This window comes from Tamandua tetradactyla, chromosome 5 (assembly GCF_023851605.1).
Source record: "Tamandua tetradactyla isolate mTamTet1 chromosome 5, mTamTet1.pri, whole genome shotgun sequence".
Classification (NCBI taxonomy): Eukaryota; Metazoa; Chordata; class Mammalia; order Pilosa; family Myrmecophagidae; genus Tamandua; species Tamandua tetradactyla.
Genome location: NC_135331.1, coordinates 57,993,364 through 58,000,645, shown reverse-complemented (window position 1 = coordinate 58,000,645; position 7,282 = coordinate 57,993,364). Strand labels below are relative to the sequence as shown.

At 40.4% G+C, this 7,282-nt stretch overlaps 1 protein-coding gene across 7 annotated transcripts in view; it reads left to right on the top strand.

Moving 5' to 3' along the window:
* B3GALNT1 (beta-1,3-N-acetylgalactosaminyltransferase 1 (Globoside blood group)) overlaps positions 1-7,282 on the top strand; it is a 37,058-nt gene that overhangs the window by 1,088 nt on the left and 28,688 nt on the right. For 5 of the 7 annotated variants that reach the window (XM_077160945.1, XM_077160938.1, XM_077160944.1 and 2 more), the window contains exon 2: positions 373-470. The gene's annotated coding sequence lies outside the window, so the exon portion shown is untranslated. The remainder of the gene's footprint in view (positions 1-372; positions 471-7,282) is intronic. The other 2 variants (XM_077160943.1, XM_077160940.1) reach the window with 1 other exon arrangement.

The following is a 7,282-nucleotide window of genomic DNA, read 5'->3' as shown; positions in this document are numbered from 1 at the left end:
CGCAAAGTTTTGAAGTTGTAGCAATATAGACAAAGGAATTATTTAATCCTAAAAGATAAGAATCTACGACGCTTTTTTTTTTTTTTAGGACTAGAAGGTTCATTCCAATGAATGACCATTGGGTAAACCCATCCCTGAAAATAGTCCGTGGTCAGAACAGTGGCCAAATACAATTCCAGATTAGATACATGAGGTCATTTTACAGGCAAGGAGGGAGAAGAGAGGATCAAGGCTCCTCCAAAACTGAGGAGTGTTGACATAATAACTTGTCCTTACTGCATCTTGCTAGGTGTAGAGCGTTGATTTTAGATGTCATAGTGCCCGATGTTGTTAAACTGTGGCTGATATATATTCTTTTTCTGTTCTGTTTAGTAGTTCACAGCAAATCTGAGTGTTTTAACTAAAGCATGGAATACAGAAAACAACAAAAAATGTCAGCTAATATTTTAATCTCATTTGAAATTCTACAGGTAAGTTCATCTTGTTTTTAATTTAAAAATTACCCTAATTGATTAAAATGCCCATAATAGTCTCCTTTACAAGATTTAAGTATCCTTTACTCAGCTACAGTTGTTATAGATGTTCTAGTATATTTCTTTCCACAAAGGTTTTGAGGAGGTGCAAGAGTTAACTTCTATATTACATATTATTTGGATAATACCTATTATTTAACTGAATTATTATTAAAATACCATGGTATTTTAGGAAAACTTAGTTACAAAAGTAACTTAATTTAGTTGTCATATTTACCATTAAGTTCCAACTCAATTCCCTACTCCTAATAGAATGCTCCAGTGGATACTTTCTTCTCTTTTCTTTCCCCTTTGGATGATTTGGCTTCTCTGGGTCCACCTCCAGCTCTCTTCTACCTAACATTGAATGATACAGGTGGAATCCCATCTTAGGAAATACCTTCATCTCTTTCACAACTGTATAACACCCAAGCCAAATATGGTTTTCTGTTGCAGCTCTAACAGCTATTGTTCATCATCGCTTCTCCTGTGTGGCAGGCTCCCCCTGGCAGTCATACTGCACAGTCTCATGGATGGGGTCAGACCTGTTAAATCAAGCAGGATTCTCTGACATGACCTTGCACAACAGATACATTCATACATTGTAGTACATTTAGCAGCAGACTCTTTAGCAAACATCTCTTGAGACTGATTATGAGCAGTAGTTTTATTTTTAATAAAAAATTGCATATTATAAATGTTGATTTGTTTTGGCAGGAGGGCTTTGGGCACATTGTGAATGAGAGTGGAGAGAAAGATGAAAGATTAGAGCTTCAAAGCATGACAATTTGTAGGTGAGGCAGAGAGCAAGCCACAGAACAGTTATAGATGGGGCCCTAAGAGGCTGACAGGTAGGAGATCTGGCTAGGAAAATTTGACTAAAACTCTAAGATGTTAAGAAATAAAACCCAGTGAATGAGAATAGATTACCAGAGTTCCGCATCCCATGTTTGTCTCATCGTGAATGCAGGTAGTTAACCAGGAACCCAAGGCTTTTTGTTGTCATCAGATGGCATCTACAGCCAGTTAATACTTATCAGCCCTGCCTGTCCTCCAGGAGTCATTGCCCGCAGGGAGCAGGTTTCTAGCACTAGGATCCCCTTTTCAGCACCACAGCCCTTTGGGATTCTGAGGAAATGCAGAGGAGGGAGAGTTTAGAAGATTTTACTGATGCCCTCAAGTATGCCATACCACAGGGCTAGAACAAACAACTCCAGGCCTGCCACTTGTTCTGCAAATAAAGTTTTATTGGAAAACAGCCACAGCCATTCGCTTGGTGTTGTCTGTGTGGCTTCTTTCTCTCCAAAGGCAGAATTGTGTAGCTGACATAGAGACCACGACTGCAGACCCACAAAGAAAATATTTACTCTCTGCCTCTTTTTTTATAAAAGTTTTCCAGCCCCTGGCTTGAGCCCCCTTAGCTGTGCATTTTGAACAAGCTCTATTAAGTTAGAATAAAGAAGCACTGCTCCTTTTAAAACATTTCCACATGTCTGCAACCACTTACTCTCATCATACAGTGAGAGCTGTAACCAACGCATGTCTCTTTTTGGAACTATATTTGGCTACTGTTTTGGTAACAGCCTTTGTTCTCCAAATGGAGTTATATAGTTTCTAGTCTAAGAGAAAAAAAGTTGTCATTGACTCTTTTATCATATTGTTCCCTTCTTTAGACTGATACAAGGTCTATAATTTGCACTTTTATCAGACATCAACACATTCTGAGAGCATGAACTCATCTCCCTGGTGTAGACTCTGACCGCTCATTTGGGACATTTCTGCTGTGCTTGTGATGTTTAGCCTGAAACTGGTCCTGAACCTTCCTCCATGTTCCCCATTGAGCGTCAACCCCTTGAGGGCAGGGCTTGTCTGTCTTCTCCACAGCAGCCCAGGCCTCTAAAGCAGGTCAGGCCTAGCAAACAAATATAAATAAATGAAATACCCCCATATAACTAAGGGAAAGGTTATTGGTCAGTTAGCATGACAGATAAGAATGGTACATATCTACTGTATTAATCTAGGATAACAATGAGAGGAAATATTAACCAGAGCAGCTTCCCTTATCCCCTTCCTCCAACGGGTGTAGCTGCTTGTAGCAAAATGGAAACAGAAAGCCCTGCTTTCAGACCAGTCTTGCTGCTGTCCTGCCTGCCTGGTTGTGATTTTTGCTCTTGTTTTCCTAGCTTCCCTGGGCTCCGTCATTCCTGTTGCCTCTCCCCACACACGGCTGTATCGTGTGATGCCTCTAAGACTGCACAGCGCTGAGTGCAGAGATGTGTCCACTTTTGCTCCCGTTTTCACTCCCTACCCAGCAATCTCAAGAGGCCGTGGGGGTTGGGTCTGAGTTGGGCTCTCCCAATGCACTGTACTCTGGTGAAAGGAGAACAGCATTTGGAGCTAAAGGCCTGAGTTTGGGATCCAGTTCTGTTTGTACCTGGACTGGAGATTTAGAAAAATTTCCAAAAAGTGGGATTGAGGAAACACTATCTTATGGTGTTCTAAAATGTGCTTTGTAAATTGCTATAGAAGAGCTGTGCGCTTAAACCCAAAAGCCTACCTTCCCTTTAAAGAAAACAGAAACAAACCCCTGCTTAATGTGCTGCAAATCATTGTTTTTAGTTGGATAAAAGTGCGCATATGTCAGAAGCAAAATGAAAATTGCAGGGGGATTTTCCTTCTCAGGTCCTGCTGGGTTTTTTGTTTGTTTGTTTTGCGTGGAGAGGTACTGGGAATCAAACAGTGTGTCTGGCATGGCAGGCGAGTACTCTGCCTGCTGAGCCACCGTGGCCCACCCAGTCCTGCTGTTTTTGGCTACTGTTCATTTGTCTCAGTCCAGAGACCCCCACAGCCCAAGAAACCTAGGAAACATTCCCATATACAGAATTTTTTTTCTCTCCTCCAAGAAGTACTTTATTTGCAAGCAATATTTAATATGTTTTATTTCAATATAATGTTTAAAACCCAGATTTCTTCTAGCTCAGCACACAGAGGCAGGAGGCTTCTCCTTTAATGTGACTTGAATGAGAGAAATTCACTAGTACATCTTAGAATACACCTAAAGGTGGTGCTCCTGCAGCCAGCAGGAGATTCAGGGCACAATCTGGAAATGGAAATGCGATATTAAATATTTATACTCACTGCTTGCATAAAATAGTACAAAAACCTTAGCAAGATGTGCTTCGTGTGGGGTTTTTCCCTTAAATTCAGTAACTACTTTAGAGTCTAAAATTGCAGAATTTTTTTTAAATATGCAAAAATGATATCTTTTCTTTATATTATATTTTAAACAGTCTAAATAACAGGCATGGAATCTTAGAGTTGGAAGGGATCTTAGAAATTGCCTAGAATAAGGAATTAGCTTCCATAGCAATAAGGAATTAATAATAAAGAATTCACCCCCATCACATTCCCGGTAACAGCTTTCCATTGACAGGGAACAGTCCATTCTGGTACCCGATTTGTTTTTGTTTTGTTGTTCTGCTTTATATTGAAACTCTCACTAGTTTTTATCTCTGGGTTCCCATTTACCTTCTGGAGTTACACTGACGTATTGTTCAGAATATTTGAAAGCATCTATCATGGCCCTTCTAGGCCTTTATTTTTCAAGCTGAACACTTCCCCATTCCTTCACCTACTCCTTCCTCCATTCCTTGTGGGACATGGTAAGCTACACTCTTCACCAACTTGGTTGCCCTCCTCTCAGTTGATTTCAGCTTGTTAATGACCATTTTAAAGTGGAGCACATTACGTGGTATGGAATCACAAACCTTTTTACCTGGACATTTTGTCTGTTTCTTGAACCCAAGACTGTGTCAGGGTTTTTTTTGGTATGTGTTGGGTGGGTTGTGGAATGGGAGGAGACATATAGTATTAATGTTCTAGTTTGCTAGCTGCCAGAATGCAACATAACAGAAACAGAATGGCTTTTAAAAAGGGGAGTTTAATGAGTTGCTAGTTTATAGTTCTCAGGCTGAGAAAATATCCCAGTTAAAACAAGTCTATAGAAATGTCCAATCTAAGGCATCCAGGGATAGATACCTTGGTTCAAGAAGGCCGATGAAGTTCGGAGTTTGTCTGTCAAGTGAGAAGGTACATGGTGAACACAGTCAGAGTTTCTCTCTCGGCTGGAAGGGTACATGGTGAGCAAGGCATCATTTGCTAACTTTCTCTCCTGGCTTCCTGTTTCATGAAGCTCCCCAGGAGGCATTTTCCTTCTTCATCTCCAAAGGTTGCTGGCTGATGGGCTCTCATGGCTATGTCGTTCTTCTCTGGCTTTCTCTGAATCTCTCTCATTCTCCAAAATGTTTCTTCTTTTATAAGACTCCAGAAACTTATCAAGACCCACCCAAATGGGTGGAGACATGTCATCACCTAATCCAGTTTAACAGCCACGCTTGATTAAATCACATCTCCAGGGAGATGATCTGATTATAGTTTCAAACATACAGTATTGAATAGGGATTATTCTGCCTTTACCAAATGGCAGATTTTGATTAAAACATGGCTTTTCTAGGGGACATACATCTTTTCAAACCAGCACAATTAACTTGTAGAATTTCCCTTAGCACTGTCATTTCCTCATTCGCAAGTACTTTGGGAGGGCTTTCTGTGCAACAGGCCCTGTGCTAGATTTTGGGGACACAGCAGTGAGCAAAATGAGCATTCTCTCTGCTCTAGTGGAGCTAGGTGGGACCCGGGCAGTCTCCTGACCCACACCCCTGGTGTCGTGATGAGAACACAGCTTCCCAAATTCAGTGATTTACCTAGATTCCCCTTTGGTGTTGGGACTGAAATTTCCATTTTCTGTTTCCCCAGTTGTTCTTTTACATAACTACCCTTCCTCATATTGAACTTGTACTCACTAAAACCTTAACATATATATTATTTTTTTGTCTTTAAAATCTTTTTAGTTAAGGCTGCTGTTAAAATAGTTCCCCACCCTACTCTTGTGCAGTTGTTTTTTTGAACTCTGATATAAGTAAGAAAATTCATTCCTATCAGATTTCATATTGCTTTAGGCTGGTACCAATCTATTGAAAGCTTTTTGGGTCATAATTTCATCTTTTAATGTATTTTCAATTTTTCCAGGTTTTTTCCTATAAAATTAGACTAGCTTCTGTTCATCTTTGATAAAAAGTATTCAACAGGAAAAGGCTAAAGATAGGCCTGCGATGAACCCTAGAGATTTTCTCTTAGATTGATAAAGATTCTCTAATCTACCTTAGAACGTAAGCATAAGGGCCGGTCCATGGTGATTTGGGTCAATATTTTATTCTCAGAGTCCAGTCCAAGAAATGTGTGTTGAATAAATAACTGCATGAAAAACACCCTAGCTATGACTGACTAATTTTGAAACCATTTCTAATAACCCCTGCCATCTAATTCAGATTTTGCCACTTCTTTCACAAGGACCTCCCAGTGCCCTGCCCACTTCAGAGAAACTTAGTTCTTGTTCCTCATCGAAGACTTCCCTTTCTCTTCTGGATTAGGAACCTGTTGCAATTGGAGGTAGGGTTAGTCAGATGAAAAGTACTTCGTGAATCTTCGCTGGCTCCTGATGGTCATTGCTTTTGTGTCTGAGTGTTCACTTAATGTTTACAAAAGCTCAGCAGCTTATTCAGGGTTATTTGGAATTTATTAACATATTCCCTTCGGCAATCCCTCCACTGCTGAAAAATGTTATTTGGAGAGGCATGCTGGTTGAAAGCTGTCTGGATAAGACTCAGGCATGCTGGTTGAAAGCTGTCTGGAAAGAACTGAGCATGATTTGCATAGAGATACATGGTCTTTGCATTGAGAATTTCCCTTTGTTTAGAGTTTCTGGTTTAGTTTTCCTAGCTTTTCATACTGGAGGAAGGACGGAAGTGCTGTATTATATGGAGGAAGGTGCGAAGAGACCAAGGTAGTGGTGTAGAAACAAGTTAGGAAAGAACTGTTGAGTTTGCAGTGGTTACAGACCAGCTTAGGGGCTGAAGATACTGGGACTCACCCTGCCAGTTCTGAGACCGTGAGAGATGAGCACGACTCTAAATCTCAGTCCCCTTAGCTGTAAGATAAATATTGTAGTAATGGCGCCTACGTCATCAGGTTGTTTGAATAGTGTAAACAAATGTAGAAATGAAAAGTGCTTACTTCATTGCCAGGACCAAGCAAGTTTTCACTAAGTATTAGTTCTTGCCAGAATTCTGGAGGGAGGGGTATGTGAAGACGTTGGATAAGGCAGAAAGCAAGTTATTCTTTTCTACATAAACGGTTGCTTGCTCTGATACAATAACGCTTTTTTCATTTTAAGTGTTATTAAATTAGGCAAATATAGCAATTGCTATTCATTCATATAATAATTAACAGTTGATTCCTTATTCATCCAGCCATGAATAATGTAACTTTCACCAGATATTTGCAGTCCTTACATAAAATAGGCTTATACCACTTGAATATCTCATACTTCAATTTGAAAGGTCAGTATATTTTGTAGTTCTGCTCTGGCTAGAAGAAATATCTGTCATAGAACTTTTGGCAATACAAGCCATGCCCAGGAAAGAAGAAGTTGTTCAGCTGTTCTAAGAGCTTTAGGAAGATCATGGGGGCGGGAAGAAAGTTGATGGCAACGACAGCCTTTGTGTGGAGGAGAAGTGAAGAAAGCCCATATTTGGCATTGCAATAGGAGGTCCAGCGAGCGTCTGTCTGCAGGGCAGCAGGACTTTAGTACTGGAAGATCCCAGAGGAAGCAAGCCTTGGACTCCAGGAGAGGGCTCACTAATTTGGAGGGA